The sequence below is a fragment of the Castor canadensis genome, chromosome 13 (assembly GCF_047511655.1).
Source record: "Castor canadensis chromosome 13, mCasCan1.hap1v2, whole genome shotgun sequence".
NCBI lineage: Eukaryota > Metazoa > Chordata > Mammalia > Rodentia > Castoridae > Castor > Castor canadensis.
The window spans coordinates 6,970,492-6,998,476 of NC_133398.1; the positions used below are offsets into that span (position 1 = coordinate 6,970,492).

The window sequence follows — 27,985 nt, forward strand, 5'->3', positions numbered from 1 at the left end:
ACTTAAGATCCCAACCATGACATATTTGTTCCAAAAAAAGCAGCACCTTGAGGGTGCGTGGTGTGGGGTGACTCGGGGTTTTCTGACAAGGCTCACTTTCCCAGGTGCCTCCTTCTCGTGTCCCCCCACCCCCCCCCCCCGCCCCATGAGCAATGTGGCAGTCACCAGGAGGTTCTGGGGAGAGCCAGGCCCACAGGCTCCCAGCCTTCATGGTGCGCCCTTCCATCTTTGGCTTTTGAGTGCTGTCCTTTTGTGGGCCCGGTTTGTGATGGCCATTTGACTAATAACCCAGCTCAGCCCCTGCCAGACTCGCAGGGAGAGATAGCTTCTGTGTCCTGGGTGGTAGCCCAGCTGGGGAGGGCAGGACTGCGTGGAGGAGAGGCCATTTGAGTCAGGGCTTTGAAGGGTCAGTAGGAGTTTGGTGAAGCTAAACCAGGGTGGGGTCAGGAAAGAGGGGTGGATCATCACTCTCTCTGGGGGTCTCTTTAGCCCCAACTTAACACCTCCCTATTTTCTCTCTCCTTGCTGTGGCTTCTCTCGACTCTAAGAGGTGGAACAGCCCAGGAGCCAGGTGTGCCTGAGGGGGGGCAAGGAAAGGAGGAGGAGGAAGAGAAGGAGGGAAGAGGAAGAGGGAAGGAGGAACATGGGGAAGACAAGGAGAAGCTGGGGGAGGAGGAGGAGCAGGGAGAGGAGGAAGAACAGGAAGGGAAGGAGGAAGCTTCCAGGCTCTCCATTTTCTCTAGCTGACAGAAGTGCCCTGCCCACTGTGGCGGCCTCTGCGTTGTCATTACTTTTCTGGTGGCACATTCATGGCTGAGTCTCCTGGACATGAACCAGAAGCCATTTGCTCTGGCGGCGGGGCTTGAGTCAGGCCCAGCTGGGTTTTCCCATCCTTTATTTGCCCGGCACTATTAATAATTAACGGCACAGTAACGAGGATTGCTTTTAATAGAACTGCTGCCATCGCCACACTCTGCTCCTCGAAGAGGGTCTCCCGAAAGGCTTCGCGCCCACATGGCTGCGTTTCCTGACATGGGCACCAGCACCAGGAGCCTGGGAAGTCCCCTGCCTGTGTCCTTCAGGGCCACCTCCTCACTGCTAGGCCTGGGCCTCACATCCCCTAACCTGGAAGTCTCTCTGACACTTCCTCCATCCCCTACCCAGCCCTGAAGAACCCCCCAGTTCCTTCCATCCCCATGGTGGACCATCCAGCCCAGCCAAATGGCGTTCTCACGCCTCATCTGTCACCAGGGCCAACTGGTCTTGCTGGCGCAGAATAGGGCAGGCAGGAAGCTGCTGTGTGCCAGGCCTGGCAGGAGCATGGGACTCACTCCTCTGCGTAGGGGGACATCTGACAAAACCACCCACTCAAAGCAAGGGCAGTCAGGCAGGAGTGGAGGGAAGGACCTGGCCAGGCCAGGGCTGGTGACCTCCCTTTGTTCATCTGTAGAAGAGGGATGAAGGTGTCCACGGGAAGTTCTGGAACAGGAGCAAGTGTGGGGACACAGCTCAGAGACCACCCCTCCCCGAGCGAGGCTGGAGGCCCGCAATTCATGTGCCAGTGGATGAGGATGAAGTTAAAATGTGTCATTTATGATTTCTCTTGGGTTTATATTAATTTCAAAATTACTCGCAATTAACATGGATTATTTTTGTAAATGGAGAAAAATATTATCATTATTTTAAAAAAGAACAAATATTCTTTCCTTGAAGCACAGTTGGGATGACATCCAGCCTGGAAAGTCAGGAATCAGAAGATGAGGACCAGGGCAGATCCCGCCTGGCTCCAGGGCCGTGTGACAGCGATGGCCCATGCAGAGCCCTCACAGGTGTCCCGCGCCAGGCTCAGCCCTCTGTACCCAGCTGTCCCCGTGACCTCACGAGCCCGACAGGGGAAGCGTCACCACAGAGAATTTTAGTTCCATTTTGCCCTGAGGGAACCAGTAGCTCTGAGAGGTGAGTGGCTGCCCAGGGTGGCACAGATCCCGTGGGTGAAGGAGGAGTGGGGAGAGGGGGGAGGTGCCACTGGTCAGAGAGCCCCTTCTTCCATAAAGGACTTTGGTCACTAGTCAGGGTGGGTGATGAAGAATTTTGAAAATGAGCACACGTTTTTAGTCCCTGGGAGGGTGGGCAATGGGGAACCATAGAGTGTTCTGAGCAAAGACGAAAACACAAAGTGATTCCAGGTTGTGGCCAGTTGCCGCAGAGAGCTCCCAGACATGTGCCAGGTGGTTACGACAGGCCAGGCTGGGTAGTTCCAGAAGACAGTAATTGTAAACAGTCAGTGAACTCCTGTGACGTCCAAAGACTTTTCCTTTGTCCTTCAGCTCTTCCAACAGCCCCTGGGCATTTGTGCTCCTCCCTCCATTTCACAGATGTGAACACTGAGGCTCCAAGTCGTGAGGTGACACAGCTGGCCTGTGTGATGTCAAAGTGGGTGCCGGCAGCACAGAGCTGCACTGTGGGAAGAGGAGGGTGGAGAGGCGAGTGAACCCAGGGAGAGATGGTGGAGAGTGTAAAAGTCAAGTGCACACTGAGCCACCTTTGCGCCTCCCAGCCAGACCTTGGGCCAAGCTGGAGGATCAGAGATAAGGCAGGTCCCCCTCCCCCTCCCAGACAGTCCAGTAGGGGTGACAGACAAGTAGGCAGACTGTCTGGCCAGATAATTGCTTCAAGGAACCCTTGGGAGGGGTCAGGCTGAGCCCTGAAGTGCAAGCAGGCTTCTGATGGCAAGAGAAAACATTCCAGGCCTCAGCATAGCGTGCGCAAAGGCCCAGAGGCCTGGGAAGTAGCTGAGCCTGGCTGGAAGCCAGGGGCTAGGAGCAAATGAGCATATAGAGGTGGGCAGGATCCAAGGGATGGCACTGGCTCAGTGACAGCAAGTGTCATAAGGGTGACAGCAAGGGATGGAGAGGACCCATGCAGGGGCCTGGGTCATCAGGGCGTGCTGGAAGAAGTGACTGAGGAGGAGCCCAGGGGTGCTGGCGACTGAGGGAAGCAGGCAGATAAGAGCTACAGGCTGTGGGAGGGGAGAGGAGGCCAGGAAGCAGAAGGAGAGGGTGGGCCTAGGCCCTGGCTCTGTGGGCAGCACGAGGACCCCCCATACCCCATGCCCTTCAGGCCCCATCCCGGCCTGGCCCTCTCACCTGCTGCTCGAGGCTCTGCCTGGCCCAGCTCCAAGGCTTCCCCTCTGTCCCGGGCTGGGGCTGGACTCCCTGGGGGAGGCAGGGGCTCCCCAGAGGCCCGCTGCCTTGCTGGTCAGAACCCACCGCATTCTCCCTCCAGCCTAGAGGGGGAATCAGGCTGGATCACATGTGCAAGGACACAGGGATGGAGGAGGATGGACTCTGTCAAGAGGAGCTCTGACAGGTCCCCTAGATCCCCCACCATGCTGGTCCAGGCAGCAGAGGGGTGGCCTCTGTCCCTGTCCAGAGACATCACAGAGGGGCCATGGCGTCCGGGAATTGGTGGCAGTGGGCTCTGACCAGGACAGGGTAGGATGAAGTGGGGAGAGGAAGCAGGCTGCCAAGGGGGGCAGGGCAAGCCAACAGCCCACCCTGCAGTGTCCTGGGCACACACACATTGTACTCAGCAGACCTGGCCATTGCCAGCTGTGCCCCTGCCTACTGCCGCTGGCTGGCAGCCAGGACCAGAGCCATGCACCACACCTGTTGTTGGAACCCCTCAAATCCACACCTATTACCCTGGAACTTATGCAGCAGGTAGTAACAGCACCCCCTTTTACAGGTGGGAACAGAGAGGATGACAGGAAGTGCCTGGAACTTGCCTACCCAGGAGATGGCCACTTAAGAATAACACTTCTATTTTTTACTCTTTGGCAGTACCAGAATTTGAACTCAGGGCCTTGTACTTGCTAGGTAGGTGCTCTACCACTTGAGCCACACCTCCAACTCTCTTTGCTTTTTAGATTATTTTTCAGATAGGTTCTCCTGCTTATTTGCCCAGGGCCAGCTTTGGACTACAATCCTCCTACCTATACTTCCTGCATAGCTGGGCTTATAGATGTATGCCACCACTCCCAGTTGGCTTGTTGAGATAGGATCTCACTAACTTTGTTCCAGGCTGGCTTCAAACCATGATCCTCCTGATCTCCATCTCCTGATAGCTGGAATTACAGGTGTGAGCCACCGCCCACAGCCAAGACCAATGCCTTTCTTGAGAGGTGCTTTTGTCACCAGATGGGGGAGAACTAGACTTGGAGGCTCCCTGGTGTGAAGAGGCCCACCTCAGAGCAGCCAGGCAGCAAGGCCCTGCTCCTGCCCATCGGCCTCCAAAGATTAGATGATGGGTGGCTGAAGGGACGAACCCCTTTTCTAGGGAAGAAAAGAGGGGTACAGGCCCAGGGATCTGGCTACCTGGGATGGTAGAACTAGCCCAGCCTGCTGGGGGTGGGGGAGGATGGACCTAGACCAGGGCAGCTCCCCAGACACGAAGCTAAGGAGGGAGCGGCCAGAGAGGGCATCCAGTCCATCCTGCCTATCACTTGGGTGATTGATCTGGAGGCCAGCATGGAGGGTGGAGGCACTGCTGCCAGAGTGCGGTGCAGAGGGGCCTTGGTGCTCCAGGGCCAGCACCCCACCCCCACCTGAGATAGGACCCTTGCAGGCAAGCCAATACCGGCTCCCTGAAATCAGTTAGGAAAATTCTCTGTTGGTGACACACATGCCAAAGGCTCTGAGAAGTCCTGCGGGAAATCCTCCTGGAGTTCGCCGAATCCAGCGTTTGCTGTGTATTGAACCAAATTTCCCACAGCATCTGTGTTTGCACCCATGGCAGATCGAACGTGGCCATGAACTCTGACTCTGTGATCACGGAGAGTCCGTGCCCTCTGCGTTCTGTCTGGGCGGGCTGTTTGTTGGCTTGGACCATGGGAGGATGCGGGAGGTGACACTGGGACAATTTCATCATGCCCCAGTTCTGGGCACAGTGCTGCACTCCTGAGGCACGAGCATCAAGTGTTCAAGGCCAGCCTGGGTCATAGCCAGACCCAGTGTCCAAAAAAAAAAAATCCTGTTTATTTCTCTTATTATTTGGCGGGGGCGTGGGGTGGGGTCGGGGGGGAGTGGGTGCTGGGGATTGAACACGGGGCCTCAGGCACGTGAGCCACGGCTCTGGCACTGAGCTATCCCCAGCCCCATCAGGGACCTTTCCTAACAACCCCCAAGGTAGCTGCAGTGCCGGGCGACTGGGGTCACCAGGGCCCTCGCCCAGAGATGGCACTGTGACCGCAGGCTGCTTCCCCATCCGTAAAATGGAGAGAAATATGGTAGCCACCTCTCAAGGTGCAGATAAAATTGAAAGATGGTGCACATAGCACATGGCAGGCACCGAGCAGAGACGTGGGGCTGTCATTAGCTGCTCAGTACCTCCGTGAGGCCGTGGCCCAGGGCTGGCTGGATAGCTGCTCCCCAGAGTGGGCCTCCTGCTGCCCCCCAGAGTGGGCCTCCTGCTGCCCAAAGCCGCAGCTTTCATGCTCCAGGCAGGTTTGGTGGAGGACAAAGTGTTCTACCCGGGCCCTGGGAAATTGGGGATCTGAGCCCCCTTATTTTCACTGAGGCCCAGAGAGGTGCAGGCCCTTGCCTGAGGTCACACAGCTAGCTGTGGAACTGCATCCCAGGCCTTGCTCCCCACCTGGTGCCTCTCTGGCACAGAGGTCCCTGAGCCTCTGGAACCTGTCCCCTCTGTCCCTGCCTGGCACTTCCTGAGAGACAGGCCTCCTTCAAGACCTGACGACGCTGTGCTGGTGCTGTACCACAGTTTCTTCCTGCTCTTGCTGGGCTGGCCTGGGCTCTAAGCACACTTGGGGGCTCTGAGGGGATGGGACACGGGGTCCAGCGCTCCGAGCTATCATTCCACTGATGGCAGGGGATGGGAGGCGCTGGTCCACAGGGAGAGCACTGGGCGGGGTGTGGGGGGGTGAAGGACAGGAGGAGGGACGGGGAGCAGCTTCCCCAAGGACAAGGGCGCTCTGTCAGCCCGGGTGCCAGGCTCAGGAAGTGCAAATTTTGCTGGGCCTGTGACATGGGCCCACTGAGTACCTCCCTTTCCCCACCGGTGAAGGGAGCCTGGGTGGACCAGGGTCACCACCCCACGGGGACAGGTGCTGCCCCATTCCCCTCGAGGCAGGAGACCCCAGACTCAGAGGTGTACGGGACTTCCTTGCTCAGGGCTGGGCACAGGCCACACCTTGACCCTGACCTCCCTGCTCTGTGGCCTGGAGCTGACCCACTGACCCAGACTGACTCAATGACGGCCAATTAAGACTCCATCCCAAAAAACCTCACTAGGTTCCTGTGACCACTGTCCTCCAAAGCCTGCCTTTGACCTGTTGGCTGGAACAAGCGGAGGTCCTCTGAAAGGTGAGACAGGAGGCAAGGGTGGACAGAAATGGAGAGACGGCAGGACAGAAAGGGACAGGATGCAAGGGACAGAAAGCTCATGCACAAAGACGGCCCCTTCCCCAAGAGACACAGAAGTCGAGATGTAGGCCTCAGAGAGAAATGGGGGCAGAAAAGAGGGACAGGGACCCCACTCCCCAGTAACAGAGAGGCAGAGAGAGGGTAGGACAGGGAGAGAGGGTGGTCACCACGGCCAACATGGCCTGAGACAAAGGAGAGCCCATGGGAGACAGGACCTCCGTGAGTAAAGCTGGTGGAGGGGAAGAAGGCCCCTACCCTGGACCCGGAGTGAGAGCCAGAGGGAGGGACTGGAGGCCACCACGAAGATCACCCTCTGGGGACAGAGCGGGGAGGGGTCCTTGTGAAAAGAAGTATTTATAAATGGAGTTTCTAAATTCTTTTTGCATTTCCCTAGTAAATTATTCATCTGTGTAGCTCCCTCTCCTCCTATGCGCTTGGGGAGCTGCGTGTGTGCACGTGTGTGGTGTGTGTGTTGTGTGGTGTGTGTGATGTGTGTGTGGTGTGTGTGATGTGTGTGTGGTGTGTGGTGTGTGTGGTGTGTGTGATGCGTGTGTGGTGTGTGTGGTGTGTGATGTGTGTGTGGTGTGTGTGATGTGTGTGGTGTGTGTGTGGTGTGTGTGTGGTGTGTGTGGTGTGTGTGATGCGTGTGTGGTGTGTGTGCAGGTGTGGTGTGTGTGATGTGTGTGTGGTGTGTGTGTGGGGTGTGTGTGTGTGATGTGTGTGTGGTGTGTGTGTGAGGTGTGTGTGTGGGGTGTGTGTGTGGTGTGTGTGGTGTGTGTGGGGTGTGTGGGGTGTGGTGTGTGATGTGTGTGTGGTGTGTGGTGTGTGATGTGTGTGTGGTGTGTGATGTGTGTGGTGTGTGGTGTGTGATGTGTGTGTGGTGTGTGATGTGTGGTGTGTGGTGTGTGTGATGTGTGTGTGGTGTGTGTGTGGGGTGTGGTGTGTGGTGTGTGATGTGTGGTGTGTGCAGGTGTGGGGTGTGTGGGATGTGTGTGTGGTGTGTGTGTGGTGTGTGTGATGTGTGTGTGGTGTGTGTGTGGGGTGTGGTGTGTGATGTGTGTGTGGTGTGTGATGTGTGTGTGGTGTGTGATGTGTGGTGTGTGTGCAGGTGTGGGGTGTGTGGGATGTGTGTGTGGGATGTGTGTGTGGTGTGTGTGGTGTGTGGGATGTGTGATGTGTGGTGTGTGTGGTGTGTGTGGTGTGTGGTGTGTGTGATGTGTGTGTGGTGTGTGTGGGGGGTGTGGTGTGTGGTGTGTGATGTGTGTGTGGGATGTGTGTGTGGTGTGGGATGTGTGTGTGGGATGTGTGTGTGGTGTGTGGTGTGTGGGATGTGTGATGTGTGGTGTGTGTGATGTGTGTGATGTGTGTGTGGTGTGTGTGTGGGGTGTGGTGTGTGTATGGGGTGTGGTGTGTGGTGTGTGATGTGTGGTGTGTGTGCAGGTGTGGGGTGTGTGTGGTGTGTGTGGTGTGTGGTGTGTGTGGTGTGTGGGATGTGTATGTGGTGTGTGTGGTGCGTGGGATGTGTGTGTGGTGTGTGTGGCGTGTGGGATGTGTATGTGGTGTGTGTGGTGTGTGGGATGTGTATGTGGGATGTGTGTGTGGTGTGTGTGTGGTGGCGTGTGTGATATGTGTGGTGTGTGGTGTGTGTGTGATATGTGTGGTGTGTGTGGTGTGGTGTGTGTGTCTTTCTGTGCTTTTCCTCCATCTCTCTGCCCCCTCCTCCATGTCCCCTCAGAGTCCCCTGTCCCCCTCCTGCCCCTACCCCTTCCCTTCCTCCCTCTGCATCTTCCCTTGTCCCCTGCTTCCTGCTCCCATGTCAGGCCTGCAGGCGAGGAGGGCCGCCACCCCGAGGTGACCGGCTGCCACACTGCTCTTCCTGCCTTAAGTAAGCATAATCATAAGTGAGCAGAACAGGATGTAAAATCCACGCTGTCGTCTCCGGCAGTCTGGCACCCCCAACCGGGACCGCGGGAATCTTCTCCAGAGGCCGGAGCGGCGGGGAAGTGGGAAGGAGGCCGAGGAGGAGCGCGTCCCAGGGCCTGGCCGGAGGCCACAGCTGCTTCCGCAGGGCCTGAGCCTGAGGGGGAGCCTCAGTTTCCCCACTGGGGGCTGGGGCCAGGGACTAAACTCCTGCTCTGGAGGCCGGAAGCCGTTCTGTCTGGAGGTCTGGGATGGAGTCAGTGCCATTTCCAGGCCCCTCTGACCGAACCCCCAGCTCACCTGGCACAAAGGAGAAACCAAGGCACACTGGCCTACTTTTTGTCCTTTTTTCCATTTCTGAGGATGGAACTCCTAACCCTGAACAAGCTAGGCGAGCCATCCACCACCGAGCTATATCCCAGGCCTTGTTTTTTGAGACAGGGTCTCACTATGCAGCCCAGGCTGGCCTCTAACTCATGATCCACCTGCCTCAGCCCCGAGTGCTGGATTACAGGCGTGTGCCACCTCGTCTGGCCTGAGGCACATTCTAAAGCTAGGACATAAACTCCCACAATTGAACGCAGAAGAGGGATAGCCCTGTGAGCTGGCCCCCGCCACAGGCAGCCTGGAGCCTCAAGTCTGGGAGCCTCAGTTCCTTTGTCTGCAAGATGGGCACCGTGACACCTCTCTCCCCTTGACCAAGGGCAGTGTCCCTCCACGACGTGCTGTACCCTCAAGGTGCTTGTTTCCTGCTCACTTGTCACCCGTGCATGAGCCAAAGCCACCATTCCCTAACCTCCCGCAGCCCTGTCCCTACAGACCCTCTTCTGTCCCACAGGCATGTCACCATGGAATTCTGGGACACAGCATTCACTCTGCCCCTGAGACCAGCTGGACGTTGCTCAAACAAAGCTTTTGGGGACCTGCAAGCTTTCTCCCATGCTGCAGTGGAGGAAATGGCCTTGGACTGACCCTTCTGGGTGAGAGGCTGCGTCCAGGTTTGCACCCCACCCTCTGACCTTCGCCCTGTCTGTTCCCGTCCCCACAGGGAGTGACATTCATTTCCAAGATTCCGCTCAGTCTGCACCTCGCAGGACCCTCTTGTCCTGCTGGCGGTGAGTGGCTGTGTGCTCTTCCTGACCGTTACCGCCCAGCACCAGAAACAGCTTGGGCCTGGCGTCCGTGCACCTTCCCAGGACCCGGCTGTGATCTGCCCCACCCTGCATGTGGCAGGTGAGGAAGCTGAGGCTGGGTCGGGTGGTGCCAAGCAGAGGCTCCACTGTGTGTGGCGTTGGTGAGAAAAAGGGCAGCCTCTCTGCTTCCCCCAGGGACTCCTAGAGGACCCTGTGGGCCCCTGAGGTCAGGGCGCCCAGCCTGGCCACCTGAACAGGGAACACACTCAGGCTCCCCCCCACACCTTCTTCCTCTTGCATGAAGTAAGCACAGCACAGAACTGCACTGGACCCCCTTATCTGCCATCAGCACATCCAGGGCTGTGATACCCTGCTGGCCTAAGTGGTGTTTTCAAGCTGTTTCATGGACCCTAAGGGACATCAAGGTGGAGAACAGAGGTGGGCAGGGGGTTCCTGGCCCCTCCTCTGTTCCATTCCATCCATCACTTGGGTAAGGGTTATCTTGAGAAGGAGAAAAGAGCCCAAGGTGGGTGTGAAGAGACCTCTTTGAAGCATGGATGGGGACTTTCAGCTTCCCAAGTCACCCTCTTCTGTCACTCAGCTGTCCCCAGGCCACCACACCAAAGGAGAATGGAACAAAACAGAGGCAGTAGAAGGAGGCTGGCCACCGAATTCTGTCCTTACAACAGGCTACAAGTGGGTACTACTGTCCCCAGAGCTTGGATGAGGAAACCAGAGCTCAGAGACCTTAAGTTACCTACCCGAGTTCACACAGCCAACGTGGGATACAACCAGGACCTTCTCTGGTCTGACTCCAAATTCCCAGCTCTGGCACAGCCTCCCTCCCCTAAAGAAGGCACATGGTCACCTGTCATGGGCCCTTGCCTCCTTCCTGCTGTCAAGTTGTCCCCAAGGTTTTCTTTGGGCATCGCTCCCTGATGGATATCCCCAGGGCATTCAAGCAGCGTCCCCATGAGCCATTTTTCCTTCCAGTAACTTTCCTCTCACACTGAATCAGATTGGATTCTATGGGGGACCCCACTGCCCCCCCATCCCTGCCTCCTGTCAGAAATGTGGCCAGACCCAGCACCTCTTCTTTCCCTAGAGGCCAAGGTCCTTCCAGGGAGCTCCTGAGATCCCTGGGTGGAGAAAGGCCACCTTGACTATTGCCATGAACTGGGACCTGGAAGGAGGAGTAAAATGTCACAGGTGGACTGATTTTCTTTGGGGACAATCAGGAGCACCAGCTTAGTGGGTCCCAAACCCTGTAAGACCTGCTCCCTGGGGCTGCAGCAGGGACTCCCCACCCAGCAAGGGTGAAGGATGGGGACACTTGTTCCTGCCTGGAAGGGACAGAAACCAAGCAGGTAGACACACAGCCGCCCACCTGCAGCAAGGCAGGATGAGCCCAGTTCATCCTACAGGGGCGCTCAGGGCCATTAGAACCTGCAGAAGGCTTCGGCCAAAATGCCACCAGCCGGTCTCTGGGTGAAGCCTGCTGGTTTCTTATCTCATCACCTGGGTAATTTATTTTACAACAGGTATGATGTTTTTGTTTCTGTTTTTTCAGAAACAGTGACATGGTCCAAAGAAGAAAAAAAAACCGTACACAAGATAAAACCGAGTAGAGAGGCTCCTGCAGATGGGAGGTGGGTGGGGTGTGCAGAAAGGAAGTGCTGGAGGCGGGTGACTTTGTGGGTGCCGGGCCAGGAGGATGGCTGAACCCTGAGGTCTCCAGCAGGGAGTGGGAAGGAAGCAAGGGACAGCACAGGGGCTCAAATGTCCACTGCTGGGCAGCATAGGAAATGACCCTACCTCTCAGGAACTCAGCTTGTGACCTGCGACCTGGAGACAGCAGTGCCACCAGCCCTGTTTCTGCTTCTCTCCCCGCGTGCCTTTGGAAATGCCCTGGGATGGAGATGTCACCTGGTCCCTGGAGCTCTGGTCCGGTCCATCTGCAGCGGCCTTAGGAACTTCTTTGGTACTTGTGGGCAGCTGCACCCTTTGACCGAGTGGCCCCATTTTTAGATCTTTATAGCACAGAAACCTTCACGTGGCGAGGAAAGACGCCCAAGGAAATGACTGGCTCTTCAGTCTAGAGCAGCAGAACAGTGGAAATGACCCAAACACCCGCTCAGAGGGCCGGTCCCGTGTGTGAGGACAGAGCACATGGAAGAACGCCGGCTGGGACACCTGCCCACCTGCTGGGGACATCGCCACCCCGACACGTCAAGGACAGGAGAGAATAGCCAGCCTTCGTTTGTAGTTCAAAAGGGGCACCAGCACACCTCGACTGTGAGCAGAAACTTCTGGAGCTCACTATAGCCACTTCTGCTCTCTCATCCTTGTCAAATTGTGGGAGGAAGTGACATCGTGTCCTTTCCCTGCCTCAGTGATGCAGAGATGGAGGCAGCCTGGGCCCTGAGCCTTCTCAGGAGGGCAAGTGTCCTGCAGAACCACCTGGCTCAGAGCAGCCCCTGCTGGCCGTGAAACTTCTGCTGTGTTGCTGCGAGGCTCATTTGTTACCAAGCATAGCCTTGCTGACGAGCACAGATGCATCCGGACAAGGCCCGGCCTGGGTCCTGAGAATGTCCTGGAGGCCCAGCTCCAGTTTAGGGGATGCTGAGAGGCCTTGGAGCAGCCTCTTGACTTGCAGGCCTCCACCGTCCATGTGTACAGTGGGGGTGGATTTCCTTTTATGTTCTCAAATGCGAAAGGCTCAAAGCGTCCCTGCCAGTACCAGAGCTGCTGGGCCGAACACCGTGAGGCGTCATGGACTTTCACAATGACCCCTTCCTTGCCTACAAATGCAGCTGACAAGAGAGCCTGTGACAATGACTGAGAATAAAAATTTGGTTTAAAGCCAGGCAACGTGGTCACAACTGCACTCTCAGCTACTTGGGAGGCAGAGATCAGGAGGCCAGCCAGGGCAAAAAGTCCTCAAGACCCCTTCTTAAGCCATGGCTGGCAGTGGTGGCGCATGCCTGTCACCTCGAGCTGCAGAGAAGCACAAATAGGAGAGTGCCGTCCAGGCCAGCCAAGCACGAAGCGAGACCGGCTCACAAATAACCAATGCAAAGGCAGAAAGGGGCCCGAGTTCAAACTCTACTCCTGCCAAAAGAAAAGGGAAGGGAGGGAGGGAGGGAGGAAGATTGGTTGAGCCAGGTGTGTGGGTGCGCACCTATAATCCCAGTACTTGGTGGGCTGAGGCAGGAGGATCTCAAGTTCAAGGCCAGCCTGAGCCACACAGTAAGACCCTGCCTCAGAGAGAGAGAACATAAAATGTGTCCTCTCAACCATTTTGTTTTCGGTGGTACTGAAGTTTGAACTCAGGGCCTTGCACTTGCTAGGCAGGTGCTCTACCACTTGAGCCACCACCTCCCCCCCAGCCCTTTTTGCTTTAGCTATTTTTCAAATATGCTCACGCTTAAGTCTGGACCAGCCAGACCTCATTCCTCCTATTTACACATCCCACACAGCAGGGATGACCGTGCTCAGGTTCTAGGTTAAGATGGGGTCTCACTAACTTTTTGCCCGGGCTGGCCTCGGGCTGCGATCCTCCTGATCTCAGGATCCCAGTGGAGGGGAGTGCTTTCACACTGTTCACACGGCCATGGCTGTCATCCAGCCACGGCTCCTTCCAACTTCCATTAAGCTCTTCCCCACTTCCCCCACTCAGCCCTTCACAGCCACATTGCCTGTCTCTATGAGTATGACGAGTCTGGGGACTTCACAGAACTGGAATCCTGTAGCATTTGTCCTTTTGTGACTGGCCTCATGGGTTGTGTCCATATTAAAGTGGATGTCAGAATTTCCTTCCTTTTTCCTGGATGAGTAATATTCCGTTGTAGATTCTGGATTCTTTTTTCTGCTCATGGATTGGAGAACCCAAGTTGCTTCCATCTTTTGGCTGCTGTGAACAATGATGACGAGTGTGCCACAATCTCTTCCTGACCCTGCTCGCCATTCTTTGGGGTGCAGACCTGAAGTGCCAGCACAACAGCACACAGTAGCACAGAGCCCACCACCGCCAACCCCCGTCCCAAATCCTCAACTCCTGGCCAAGTGAGTGGGGGCAGTGCTCCTGGGACCACAGCATGACCTGTGTGCCAGTGACCAAGCCAGGACCCAACTTCCCCAGAGCCCCAGCTGTCAGTGTTGCAACCTCTACTTCCCCTGCTAGGCCGGAGTGAGCGGGAGCTGAGCTGGGCCTTTTCAGCCCTGGCTGACCCTGTGACCTGGTGTGCCCACCCAGGCTGGGGTACAGAGGTGGGAGGTGGGGTCAGCTCCATAACCTTCGTTGTCACATCCAGATCAGGGGCCCCGTTGTGTGCAAGATGAGAGCACAGATATTGCAGCCATTTCTGCAGGTCGCCAGCTGGGTGACCTTGGATAGGTCACTTCCCTTCCAGGCCTTTCCTTTAATCCAAAATGGTGCCTGACACACGGTGAGCACCTGCTAAACACTTCTTTCAATTCTCAAGGCTATCCTCAATAGCTTCAGCCTCCACCAGGATGGCCAGGCCCACGTCAAACCATCATGGCTCCCCCTTGCTGGCGAAAACAATCCACCACACTCACACACTGCTGGTCACTGCCTGAACTGACCCCTGCTGCCATTCCCAGCCTCTTCTCCTCACTCATCACATTCCAGGAACTGCCCTGTCCCTCAAATGCTCAGACACCCATTGGCCACAGGCCCTTTGCATAGGCTACTTCCCTGCCTGGAATGTGCTTCTCCCCCTGCCCCACTCCCATCCCTCCAATAGTTCCTCCAGAAAGGTTGCTGCTGCCTCACCTCCAACATTGCTTCTTCAGGATGTCCTTCTCAAACCCCCCCTTAACACCGTGTGACCATACCGCCCCTCTCACAGCGCGCTCAGTGCTGAGTGGTGTGAGTCAGTGTCCCTGTGTGAGTTCGGCAAGGCTCATTTTCTTCCCACTATGGACAAGGATGCCCCCCCCCACCACCCCCACCAAAGTATTAGTCAAATTAAATCGCTACTTTCCAGAAAGTCTGAGGCTCTTTCAACAACAAGCTATTCCCTGCAGACCAACCTCAGTCTCCCCATCCTCAGAACATAGAGAGGATGCAGCTGCTGTCCAGCCACCCTGGCTGGACACAGACCATGAGTGATGGAAGGGGCAGGTCCCAGCCTCTCCAGCAAGAGAGGCCCAGGTCTGCCTGGCATGACTCAGTCCCCATGTGGCACCCATCTCCCAGCCAGCTGGGGACTGAGGGGTGGGCAAATCAGAGCCTAGGACTTTGCTGTTCACTGGGCCACTCTACCGAGTCTTGTGAAGACCCCAGGTCCTGCCCCACCATCATGTCATCATGGGCGAAGGGTGCTGCACAAGCAATGACGGGAGGAGCCCTGGTGCTTCTGGCTCACTGCCCTGTGGGATCTCCAGGCTTAGCCTCTGTGGGCAGGGGGGGCTGGTTCCAGAGATGCTCCCGAGGGGCTGTGGGGAGGGGTCTTCAGAGAGGCCGCCACTGTGTCTGCTCATAGGGGTTCTCGGTGAAGGAACGTGACTCGATGACACACAGGCTTCAGTGCCTTAGCGCTGTTATTATCGTGGTTGGGCCAGCGTGACTAGGTTACCCGAGGCAAGGCTGCTAGAAGGATGGACGGTCCTCAAACACAGGTGGGCTGAGGGAATCCCTGGGGTCCCTGTTTGGCTGGGCTTTGTGGACCCCCAAGGTGAGCCCTGGGGTGTAAGGACTGAGCCCAGTCCACAGTGAGGACAGGAAACCTCACTGAGCCACGGGGGAGCCAACCGAGTGTCCTGGGGCTACGGTCCTTAGGCAGATGGTGGGCAAGCCCCTCCATAGGTGTGAGAGGCAGAAAGGACAGGAAGGGCAGCGGAGGTCCCATCCAATGGGCACACTTGCACACAGCTTCTCCAGAGAGTGGTCCATGCCCTTCCCTCCCGTGAAGAATCCCAGGCTCCCCATCACGTAGCCGGCTGTGCCCCAACCCCCTGTCCCACCAACCCAAGTCCTCCTCACCTCTGAGATTCCCACCTGCCATGCCAGCAAGGAGCAAGGGGCAGGGCCAGCAGGCAGACAGGCTGCAGAGAAGGGAGGCAGAGGCTGAAGCAGGGTAGGAGGGGACCGTGGGGGGTGGGGGGAGCAGGGACACTTGTTCTCAGCTGCTGTCACTTTGACACACACACATATGCGTGCATGCACACTAGCCCAGTTGTCAGCACACGTGGCACACTGTGAAAGTCTCACCCAAACGCAGTCCCATACTCCCGTGCACACGCTTGGCTCTCGCTCACACTCACTCACGCCGATGCCGAGCGAGCACCACAGTGGGCTGGGAGGTGCGAGAGTGGTCTGTCCCCAGGCCCCATCTCTGAATGCTTCCATCCTCCACACCCCCTCCAGGCTGTCCCCCCATCGCCTGTGGCCAATGTCCTGAGAAAGGAGGGGGGATCCCCACCAAGCCAAGCACCTCGAGGTTCAGGCTTCAGTAGACTTCGAAAACTCGGGGCTCAGTCTAACATCACTTAGGTGATGCTCAGGTGGGCTTGGGTCACCTGGCGGGTGGGGGTGTAGAGGGTGGTGGAGAAGGGGAGCCCCGGGGGTGCGGTGGGGTGAGTCTGGGCAAATTCAGAGTGTGCACATGGAACGCACACGTGCACGCGCACACACATATCACGGCCGAGAACAAACTCCACAGAGCAAGAGAGATGATCCGACTTGGGAGAGGCCCAAGCCCTCACCCACTCATTCTGCCACCCTTGCCAGGGAACTCCTAACCAAGCCTCAGTTTCCCCAACTGCATAACGGCGTGACCCCAGTCCACCTCACAGGCTTAGTGTGGAACCGAATGACACCGTAGCTATAAAGTCCCCAGCTCTGGTGGCACAAGAGAAGGAAGTGAGGGTGGGACGGGGACAGCAGGCCCTGCATGGCTTGCATGGCCTGCTGCGGGGCTGGAACCGCATCTGCCTGGTTTCTCTGGGCTGCAGTCCCCCCACCCAGGACCCTCCTGCTTGTCAGGCTCAGAGTCGCTCCTGGGCTCTGCTGGATGAAGGCCACTATCGGGGCTCTGCCACCCCTGCAGCCTGCAGCCCGACTCCCACCAGGAAAGCACTGACTTCTTCTCAGTTCTGGTGTCTACACTGCAGGCCCCAAACCCGCAAACAATTTTACATATATTTAGATCTCCTCTGCGGGTTCCCAGGCTCCAGCTGCCCCCACCCCCAGAAAAGGAGAGAGAGAAATTACAAAGCGCCATCATTTGTCTCCGTCCTGCACCCCATCTATCAGGGCCGCAGCCCGTCGCCTCGAATGAGGCGCGTGCCTGGGACGGCCGCTTTAATGGGGCTCCGCGTGTGACTGCAGCCACAGTGGCGCAGCGGCCGGCATTTGCATACATATTAAACGGAGCAGTAAAAAATGCAAACATGCAAGCCATTTGGATGGGCTCCTCGTGCACAGCCTGCCAGGATATCAATCTTCTGGTTTCTTAAAGGGAACCTGCTCGGGAGGTGGCAGTGCCACACAGCCCTGAAGGTCCTGGGACAGAGTGGCATTGCCTATCTGTTCATCTGTCCACAGGGGCCTTCCCAGCCACCAAGAAGCCAGCCACGAGGAGCCAGGGGCAGCAGAGGGGCACGTGGTCCTGGCTGTGTTGACTGGATACCCTACAAAAAGAGGCTGTACCCCTGAGCACCCCGCCCTGGGAACTCCTTCCCCTCTTTCTGACTCTGGGCCCTCAGCCACTTACCCAAGGTCACCCACACCCTGTATGCAGAGCCTGAGTCTCAAGCCAGGTACAGAGGAGCCTGGCCACGAGCACAGACTCTGGAGACTGACAGCCTGAGTTCAAAGTCAGGCTCCATTCCTTGCATGCTGTGTGACCTTAAGCAAATCATCAGCCTCTCTATTTTCTGAACAAGGGGATCGACACACCTCCCCCTTAGGTAAGTCGTTGGAGCAAAGTCGATCAGCTTTGTAAAGCACTGGTCTGTTTTCCTGACATACAGTAAGTGCTCACTAAATGGTGGCAGAGCAGAGTGTAGGAGGGGACCTCGGTGTTCTAGGGGTGGCTTTCAGGGTTAACATCGCTCTATGTCTCGGCAAGTCGCTCCTCTCCTGAGCTCCTGACCTGGAGGTGGGCTGCTCTGGTTCTCAAGGGAAATGTGAGGTCTGTCTAGACGGGGTATGACTCCAAGGACAGGTGGATCAGCCACCAGCTGCCAAGGACCTGTGGGTCCTGGCCCACCAAGTCACACCTGGATTCCAACAGCAAAGCTGGGGTGGGGGTGGGGGGCAGCGCTGACCATAGGTCATGGGGCCAGAGGCAAGTGGATCACCTCCTCCCTGCAGTGCATCCTGCAGATGAGGAAACTAGAGCAGATAAAGGATGGTGGAGTAAGATCAGGACAGGGTTTGACTGTGAATGCTGCTGGCAGAGGGAGCGCCCCCCCACGGGGCTGGAGATGGAGGAGGTGAGCACCATGGCACGGAAAGTCCTCACTGGAAAAAACCCAGAAGGAGGAAGGGAGGAGGGAAGGCAGCTGAAGCCTGGCCCTGTTTGGCCATCATTCATTTCCTTCACACTCTTGGAGGCCAGGATCCAGGATCACCAGTGTCCTCTACCCGCCTGCCTGGGGAGGGCTGGAGAGGGAGGTGAGGGGCACCCAGTCCAGTGGGAGCCCCCATGCTCTCTGAGGCCCTGGGGCCTGGGTGAAGGAGCCAGGCCAGGGCCTGTGGACCTTGCCTTAAGTTGGGAAAGGGTTCCAGGTGGTTCACGAGCTCCCAGGCTGGGTGGCAGTATGATCTCTGCCTGCATTGTGAGTTGCAGCATGGAGCCCTGGGAGGAAAAGAGGCCCCAGCATTGAGGCCCAATTCACGGGTTGTGACCTTGGGCAAAGCCTGCCCTCTCTGTGCTGGGGTGCTGAGCTGCCTGCACCCCTGCTCTGCCTCCGTGGGAGCCACTCACTATTCCCTCTGACCTCAAGGCTGTCAGGCCTCAGTCTTTCCATCCTGCCTGGCCGAGGAGGAACTGGTTGGGGGGGCAAGTTACAGGAACTGGCAGGGCGATTGCTCAACAGGGGAGCCTGGCCCTGGGCCGGCCTGGCCCCCACCTCCACCACTCCTCCGCCTGCCCTCCCTCCCGGCTGTGCATTGTAAACATTCCTGCCTACCCAGGCTGTGCAGCCCCGGAAGGGGAAGGGACAGGAACCACCGCTACCAGAAACATTTAACCCCTTTGCTCCTGCCGCTCCAGCCTGCAGGCCCAAGAGGGATGCGGCTGGGTGGCCACCTCCAGAGTCCTTCCCAGGCTCCAGGGAACTCAGTGAGGAGATTGGCTGGCAGGCCCCACCCCAGGTGACCGACCTGGATGTACAATTGTCAAGCTGTCTGTAGTAGACTCACTGGACAGACACTGCAGAGCTCCAAACTGGGGGCGGGCATCACAGTGGTGTGCCTGGCCCTGTGGCATGGGTGGGGACGTTGATCATTCCCTGGATGAGAAAGGCAGTGCCTGAGGTAGGCCCAACTGGCTCAAATAAGCTGGGAGGGCTGCCTGGAGGAAGTGACATTTAGGGAGGTAGGAAGAGAAGAGAAATGTCTGAGGGGCTCCCCCCAAGGTGGAGAGCGCAGCCCTGTCATCTGAGGCCTGAGAGGTGTGGAAGGGTTTCTATGGGGAATGACATGTCAAGTTTCGCTCTAGGCAACAGTAATTTTTAAAATAAAGAAATCAGCAGAGAGAGAACACATTTTCATGCATAAACCAGATACACTCCAAGCGCCCAGCATACCTGAGCCACACCAAAGTGCCACCAACAGGCCACAACTCGCATGACAGTCTGGTAGCCCCTCTGAGCCCACCATCGGCCTTTCCTTCCAGGAGGTCAGCACCTCCTGCACCCCACTTGGCCTACATACAGCTGGAGCCTAATACACCTAAGCGAATGGAGTGTCACAGTCCTCATGTTACAAAGAAAACTGAGGCCCAGAGGCAGGTGGCCCAGACTTCCCCTGAAGGCAGGTGTGGCAGGTCTATGTCCTGGACCCAGGGAGACCACAAAGCATGCGTGCAGCCAAGATGCCCACAGCGGATGCCCAAGAAGGAAGTTGGCTCACCCGGCCTGCCATGAAGTCAGTACCCCCAGAGGAGACCTGAACTCTCTGAGGGCCACCAAAGTCCCCTTCCTCCCTTTCCGGCTTCTCAGCGGCCTCGGGGCTCATCCAAGGGCAGAGGCTGAGACGCAGTTGCAAAGGTGGAGAGTCAAGGGCCACTTGGAAACGGACAGTCGCTGAATCCGGCTTACTACTGGGCTAAATGTGTTTGCCCCCTTAAAACCAGGGGAGAAAGTTGGTGGGGAGCTTCTGGACTGTGACTATAGAGAGCCCAAAGGTGATCCAACATATGGGGAGACTGGGGCCCAGAGAGGTTGCGGTGCTTGCCGGGAGTCACACAGCTAAGGGGTGCGCTCCCTGCCAGCTTCTGGTCCCTCCTCGCCCCTCTCTTCCCCTGACTCTGGAACATCCTCCCAGGCCAGACTGCAGGATGGGAGCCAGCACCTTCCAACGTCTGTTGGGACAGCAAACTTAGCCAGGTTCCTCCAAGCGTGTTGAGATGTCGAGGGAACACAATGCCCAGTGCTCCCTTTGTGGAGACTCGTGTCCCAACAGGACAGGAAGAGGCGGGCAGGCTCGACGCCCGCACATGCCCCCAGCAGGAGGAGGGTTGGGTTTCGTCCAGGCTCCTGGGGGCTCACCTGCAGGAGGCCGTGCAGAACTGAGGTCTGTTTGTGGCTCAGCGTTCACGCTGTGTTCCTGGGCCCTTCCAGGAAATACAACTGTAAGAGTCCCTCAAACTTAGGGTGCCACCAGCGTGGTATCACGCCCTCAGCTTTGCCACAATGAAGCATTCTGGAGCCCTGGGATTAGCTCGTCACCAACACCCATTTTACAAATGAGAAACTGAGAACCGTGAAGCCACCAGCTAATGACCACAAGGGTGGGCCTAGGACAGGACTGCCCCACCCCAGCCTGGACACGTGGCAGTTGTCACAGCAATAAGCCTTCAGGCCTGGCTCCCCAACTCCTCACCTTGTTAATGTACTTAGTCCTCAGGCTGTAATGAGATAAATATTTTATCTCATCGATTTATTATTTGTTTATCATTGACCTCTGTCCCGCCTAAGTCCCTCAAAACTCCAGCTACAGTTGTCATGGCATGCACGCACACAACCTGTCCTCACAAATTGCTTAGAAATGGATAAGAGACTGCTGCCGGGGGGTAAGATGCCATGATGGCGCCATGATGCCCATCACACCTGGCACCGAGTGAAAGCTCAAGAGACGGGGCCAGAGCCAAGCAGCATAGCTCACACTTGCAATCCCAGCTACTCAAGAGGATCATGGTTTGAGGCAAGCCCAGGCAAAGCAGCTCACAAGACCCCCATCTCAGCAAACAAGTCGGGTGTGTTGGTGGATGCCTGTGATCCAAGCCATACAGGAGGCACAGGCAGGAGGACCACAATCCGAGAGCAGCCTGGGCAAAAAAATGCACGATCCGATCAGAAAAATAACTAAAACTGGGCTGTAGGTTTGTCAAGTGGTACAGCATCTAACTAGCAAGTGTGAGTCCTTGAGTTCAAACTGCACCACTGCCGAGAGAGGCGAGAGAGAGAGAGAGAGAGAGAGAGAGAGAGAGAGATGGAGGTAGGTTATCATTACTGCTGTTGTTCCTCCAGCTTGGTGTGGGAGATAAGTTCCCAGTTTCTTCCTCTTCCTGTCCATCACAGATTACTCAGTCACTCACGCCCCCTAAATGCTAAGAGACCAACCGTGTGAACAGGCAAGGTACCTGTCCTCACACTGAACTGATGGCTGATGGTTGTAATGCTCCAAGACGGTCTCCAAGTGATTCCCACCCCGTCATTCACGCCTGTGTGGTGTCCTCCCACAGTGACTCGGCCAGCCAGGGTAACCAACAGGAGACAAACAAACAACAAACTAGCTTCCAAGGCGAAGTCATCACAGGCACTGAGTCTTGCTTTGTGCCTCGCTCTTTCTGGGGAAGGCCAGCTGCCATCTCGTGAGGAAGCTCAAGCTGCTCTATGGAGAGGCCCGTGGCGGCAGGAATGAGGCCTGAGTGCCAGCCACGGTGGTGGTGGGGGGGGGGGGTGAGCCATTTAGGAAGCACATCCTCCAACCCCGACTGCCACCTCACCAGAGCCCACAGGCTAGGACAAGCCATCTGGGCTGCCTCTGAATTTCTGACCCACAGAAATGGTGAGATAAGTGTGGGGTGATTTGTGAAGCAGGAGTAGGTGACTGACTCAGAAGCAGTTGAGTTACGAAGGACTTTCAGTGTCTCGGTCCCCAAAGTGTGTTCCTGGGCATCTTGATTTTAGGCTATGCTCTGAAAACCCAAGGCCAGCAGAGCGCAGGCAGGCTGTGGACTTGTTTCCTGTTCGATTTTCCCAGGACTCCCTGGCCTGTTAAAGCAGACCCTGCCAGCCAGAGAAGCTGTTCTCCTAACACAGCATTTCCCAGGAATCTCTGACCCTGGAATTCTGGTGTCAGAGCCTCAGCGATCCCTTCGGGACACAAAGTCAAACTGTCATGAAAGCTGTGCCTAGTGTGCTTTATACACTGTGCCCAATAGAAAATGAAAAATCTAGTCAATATTCAGAGTATGACTGAATGGTGTTAGACACAAGGACAGGACAGCAGGTATGCCATGATGGGACCCCCCCCCCATCAACTCCTTTGCTAGGGGAGGAGCTGGTTTATCATGGGCCACTTCTGGCCCCACCCATCTCATAGTCACTGGTACTAGCAAGAGCTCTGGGCCAAGTTCTGTGAGGGACCTCAGCCCATTTGGAGACCACAACCCTAAACCCAGCTCTCTGAAGCACCAGCTCTCTGCAGCACGGTAGCCCAGGGGTCCCCCGTGCACTGTGGGGGGGTCTTTTCCACCCCGTGTTTGCAGCTTCCTGAACACCAGGACCTGGACGGTGGATTTATCTCGGAGGGAACGCAAGTACGGTTTTAAAACACAAGTCACTGGAAAATAGCACTGGGGACAGAAAAATTCATTTCACAGGCAAGTTTTCAAGACCAGTCACCCCCTTCGGGGAGGGAAGACAGTGTTCAGAAAACCACATTCTTTCAGGTCCCCGGGGCTGTGTGGGGGTGGGAACGGAGCTCTTTCTGCACGCAAGAAGGCAGAGGTCCTCCTCTTTCGTTAAAAACATTAACTCTACCCTCATGCCGTTCTGTCCTTCCTGGCATGGGAACCCTGCGTGCAGGCACAGATGCCGCCCACTCCCTCTGGCCAGAGACCTCGTGGGCGTGGGCGTCGGGGGTGGGATGCACTGCACCCTGGCCACTTGCTCGCTGTGGGACCAACTAGCCCAGCCTCTGTCTCCCCTGGAGCCCAGGCCCAGGCCACCACTGAGAATCTGCCTCTGAGCAAGATTCCCAGGGGGTCTAAGGCACATAAAGTTGGGGAGTGCTTGGGTGTACCCTGGGACCACTGCCTCGCTAATGGGCTGTTCTGGGGTCTCGGTCCATCACCGCTTATCAGGGGATCCCATATCCATATTTATGCTTTGCTTCTGCCCCTCCTTTCTCATCAAGGAACCCCCTGTGATGATCAAAGGATGGAAAGGAGGGAGAGATGAATTAGAGGTAATAGCAACAATAAAAACACCCTGTTCAGTGTGGTAGCATATGCCTGTAATCCTAGCACTCCGGAGGCTGAGGCAGGATGATGGTGAGTTCCAGACCAGCCTATGTAACACAGTGAGAGACTCTTCGTCTCAAATAGAATAAATAAAGATGTCCAGCCCTGACAGGGCACTGGTAACCCAGGACAGACACACTGGGACCCAGGAGTTCAGAGAGGGAAGCTATCTACCTAAGGTCACACAGCAGTAAATATAGCCAGAATGATCGCACAAACTCAGACTGTCCCTGAGCCCCTGCTGTGTGAGGACTTCCTAGATGGACCATGAGAGTGGCGGCTGACACACAATCTCTGGGTGGTGGAGGCCCTCATGGCTCTCTGCAGGAGGCCGCTGTGCTATTCACAGCCCATTAGAGTCCAAGGTGATCATGGAACTGAGCAGACAGCAACGCCCGATTAACCCTAAAGGTGGGCGTCCGCTGCTCACCAAACCAGCGCCTGCGAGCTGGGCCAGCGAGGGCCTCGGGCAGATGACGGCAGGAGTCCGTTTCTGGTGGGAACCAAGAGTTGGCCTGGGCAGGGAGAATACTGTCTGCATTATTTCTCAGTGTGGTGGCTTTTGCTCTTATCTCTTCTCTAAAATGGGCTGGGAGCATGGCTCTATGGCAGAGCACCTGCCTAGCATGCAAGAGACCCTGGTTCTATCCAGGCCTTGCCCACTCCCACCCCGCCCCACTGGCCATGGGGTTAGCCAGACGTGACACCAAGGGCAGAGGGCAAGGCTGGCGGCCACGGGCTCCCTGGGAGGCACAGGAAGGAAGGGGCCCAGTGCATACCCTGGGTCTTGACCCACTGCTCCTCACCCTTGTTCTCCACCAAGGCTGTCCCTGGGGGTGGCACGTGGGCTCCTGTGTGCAGGTTTGCAGGCAGCGGGGCAGACACCAGCTCAGACACACTTGACTTTCCTGTAGAAAACTGTGAGGAGGCGCAGTCGGCCAGGGGAGCCTTAGGGACTGGGAAACTGGGACCTGCCTCTTGCCTTCCCTCTCACCTCGCTCCCCGCCCCCAACAGGAGGGGGGAGGCCCTGGACAGACTGGTCCCAGGAAGCTAGAGTGTGAAGTTCACGGTGGGGCTCTGGCTTGCGATGATGCCTCCAGGTGTCCCATGACCTGCGATGCCCTGGAGGCCCCCAGAGCCCATGACCCCTATCTTCTCTATCCCAGACTTGAAGTCATCTGGACTGGGGGAGGGGCACAGTGACTTCTTAAAAATGACTGAGTATCAGGAGTTCCTTTCCAGGCCCTCTCGGCCATGGACAGGACACACCAGGGCAGGACAAGTAGTTTCAGCAGGAGCTCAGGGGGATGAGCGGCAGCCACACCTGAGCCACAGCCCAGCCTTTTTTTGCTTTAGTTATTTTTCAGGTAGGGTCTCACGTTCTTGCCAGGGGCTGACCTTGAACTATGATCCTCCTCCCTATGCCTTCCAAGTACCTGGGAAGCCAGGCACCAAGCCTGGCTTATTTGTTGAAATGGGTATTCATAACTTTCTCCCTGGGTTAGTCTCAATCTTCAATCTTCCAGATCTCTGCCTCTCGAGAAGCTGGGATTACAGCTGTGCCCCACCATGCCTGGATTTTTTTTTTTAAGAGAATGCTTGACATCTTTCTCACTCCCCTGCCAAGCAGGACCAGCACTGGCCAAGTTCTTGAGGAAGGGCCAGCACAGTGCTGGGTGAGACAAAGAAACAGGAATTCAGGTATTCGGAAACCAGTAGCCAAAGAGTCTGGGGTAAGGAGGGGGGTGAGCCACTGGTTCTATCCTCCTCCCTGAGCCGGGAATGCTGGAAGCCAGATTTGCTGCCCGGACATTCCCACGCCAGCCCCATGCACAGGGGATTCACCAAACCTAGGCTTCTGGTCTTCTGAGGAGAGAGACTGTGACAGGTTTTCCACTTCAAAACAATCCCTTGCCTGACTTAGGACAAATCAAAAGTTGCAAATTCTAAAAGCCACGTGCAGCACGTCCCTGGCAGGAGGCCATGTTTGTACAGCCATGTGCCATAAACGGATGTCAATGACAGACCACGTGAGATTCTTCTTCTAGTCCAAGGAGGCTCCCAAGGTCACTGGCTGGGACGCCCACCTCTTACCCCTATGATTTCTTTTGGGGGGAGGGTACTGGGGCTTAACTCAGGCCTACATCTGAGCAACTCCTCCTGCCCTTTTTCATGATGGGTTTTTCAAAATACTTGCCCGGAGTTGGCTTCGAACCAAGATCCTCCTGATCTCTGCCTCCTAAGTAGTTAGGATTACAGGCGTGAGCCACCGACACCCAGCTAAGGTCTCTGCTTTCTAATTCCTGGCCTCACTAGACACTTGCTATCACCCCACCCCCAAACCAGGGACAGGCAAGTCTCACCTGCGTGCGTGAATTACCTGGGCTGGTTGTCACATTGCAAGGTCACATGCACTGCTGACATTTCCCTGAGTGGGAGCCAAAGCAACAAAGACGGAAAATTTGAATCAGGTCACACACAAGAAAGGAAAACTCAAGTGCCTCTGGAAACATGCAACTTCCCCAACACTGAGCGGTGGCCAACTTTCATCCAGCTCCCAGGAGAGCTAGAAAACCTCCTTAGCGGTTTTACTAGAAGACTTGGGAGGCAGACAGGCAAGGCTCAAAGGGACGTAACAGGGGACTCTCGAGTGACTGTGGAAGGTGGAAGTCAAAAGCTGGATTCTTGACCCAACATGGGGCTGCTTCCTGCAAGTCATGCAACTTTCCTGTCCTGTCTCTTCATCTGAAACGCGTCCAGCTCACTTTATTGACTGGCTGTTCCATGCAGGGATGGCACCGAGTGGAGGACACTGGGTTGGGGATTAACTCAGGGATGAGGACCATCTCTCTGGGGTGGGTGGCGAGGGCTCCAGGTGAGCAACCAACCAAGGCCGAGTCCTACGTTGGGTGCATGGGCAGGAGCCACTGGGATACCATTACAATCACCTAGGGGGCCAGGCTCAGCCCTGTGTCATATCTAAAGGAAACACCAGCCTGACATCCTGCAATCAGTGAGAAGCAGCTGAAATCTTCCTAAAAATCTCTCAAGGAGGCACCAAAGGGGAATTCTTTGCATGCCCAGGCAGCTGCTCCAAATTCATCTCCCTCTCTTTCATGCTTATCTGATGGCAGAGGCCAGCCTTAGGAGACAGGGGCCTTAGCAGGACCTCTCTAGCCACAGGGCCTGGGCACCTTGCTCAGCTCTGTGGCTGTTTCCTTAACTGCAAAATGGAGGTGACCACAGCACCACTTTCCAGTGGTTGATGTGGGAATTCAAGGTATCCCTGTACAGTGCTCGGACTGGGGAGACACACACAGGCTATGTGTGAATTCCTTCCTCAGTGGACACCGGCCCTTGCATGTCACCCTGCCAGGAGCTCGGCAGCATCTCCTGCAGGCCAATCTGGGTTTCCTCCATCCCCAGACAAGGTGGCAGCCCCTTCCACTGCCCCATCTATCCCGCACAGGGAGCAACACAGGCTTGGGCCCATGCCTGCTCCTGCCCTGCTAAGGTGGCACTTGGGGCCTGTCATATGTCCCATCAGCTGAGACTGTTGCTAGCCCCAGCCATGGGCAGTGTGGCCAGACTGGTTCCTGCCTCTGCCTGGCTCCTCAAGCCACAGAGCAGAGACTCTACAGTCTTGCTTCCTGGGGGACACGGGCCACACAGCTGTGAACAGGCCTGTCCTCATGAGGCTCAGACACTTAGGGCTTGAGCACGGGGTCAGAGGCCAGCAGAGGCAGAAGAGGAACTGCTGGACACCAGGAGGCCTCCCCAAAGAAAAGGCCTGGAGGGAAGGGCTGTGGCGAGGAGGAGGAGGAGGAGGGGAGGTCCAGGCTGCAGTCTGGGCGAAGGCCTAGAAGACAGGAGGTGGCCGGTGCCAGGAGACGGTGCCACTGCCAAAGGTTCTGCCACCTCCCCAGTACATGGGGGCTCACTGGGTCCCCATTGTCACCCTAGGGATAGGCAGGCACTCTTGGTCCCCGTTCACCAGTGCTCAGAGACCAGAAATCTCGAGTCCTGGCTTGGGTGGAAAATTAAGACACAGCACTGAGCATCTGGGGACAGTGGGGGTGGGGGGTGCCCATGCGCACCACCCCTATTTTACAGATGAAGAAACTGAGGTCTGGTGAGAACACACCACCTCTCCTGTCCTGCAGTCTGGTCTATCTCTGGGGACCTAGGACAAGCCTGAGATGCCAGGTGCTGGAGGAAACAGATCCCCCAAGGGGGGCGGGGCTGGGGGCGAAGGAAGGAGAGCGAGGAAGGAAAAGATACCGGGCAGGACAAGGCAGAGGAGAGGAATGTGGGTGGGGACAGGGTGGGCCTCGCCACCGGGGCCAGCCCGGGAGGGACCCGAAGCCTCACGCAGCAACTCCTCCCCTCCCTCCCAGGTGAGATTCCCCACCCCCCCCCAAATTTCCCGGAAGACACCACCCCCTCTGGGCGTGGAGAAGGACCCCCGCCCCCGGGCCGCCCAATCACAGGCACTGCCAGTCTGATGGCGGAGGCTGCCGGCCGCCGTCCCCCCCCAGGGCCCTCGGGGGGAGCCCCGGGACCTGACCCCGACTCGGCGGCCCCCGCCCCCCTGCGCCCCCCGCCCAGCCTCATTAGCACCGACGCCCGTCGTCTCCCCTCGCTTTCCGGTGGCTCCAGAATTTAAAGGTTAAATCCTAACCTCGTCTCAGCAGTTTCTCCCGGCTTTGCCTAGCCAGCGCCAGTTGCTGGTAATTATATGCATCTCTGAGCAGCCAATCAGCT

General features: G+C 56.8%; 2 long non-coding RNA genes across 3 annotated transcripts; one reads left to right on the plus strand and one right to left on the minus strand.

Moving 5' to 3' along the window:
- Positions 1 to 930: 930 nt before the first annotated feature.
- On the minus strand, positions 931 to 27,985 carry LOC141415789 (uncharacterized). 2 transcript variants are annotated; one of them, XR_012440750.1, is made up of 4 exons: positions 27,903 to 27,946; positions 11,309 to 13,476; positions 3,147 to 3,286; positions 931 to 2,459 (listed from the first exon to the last, which is right to left on the minus strand). It is a non-coding gene; the product is annotated as an uncharacterized lncRNA (long non-coding RNA). The 2 variants fall into 2 exon arrangements; XR_012440749.1 differs by lacking the exon at positions 11,309 to 13,476 and having other exon boundaries at positions 27,903 to 27,985.
- On the plus strand, positions 1,836 to 11,327 carry LOC141415790 (uncharacterized). The gene is made up of 3 exons (XR_012440751.1): positions 1,836 to 1,956; positions 6,309 to 6,380; positions 9,199 to 11,327. It is a non-coding gene; the product is annotated as an uncharacterized lncRNA (long non-coding RNA).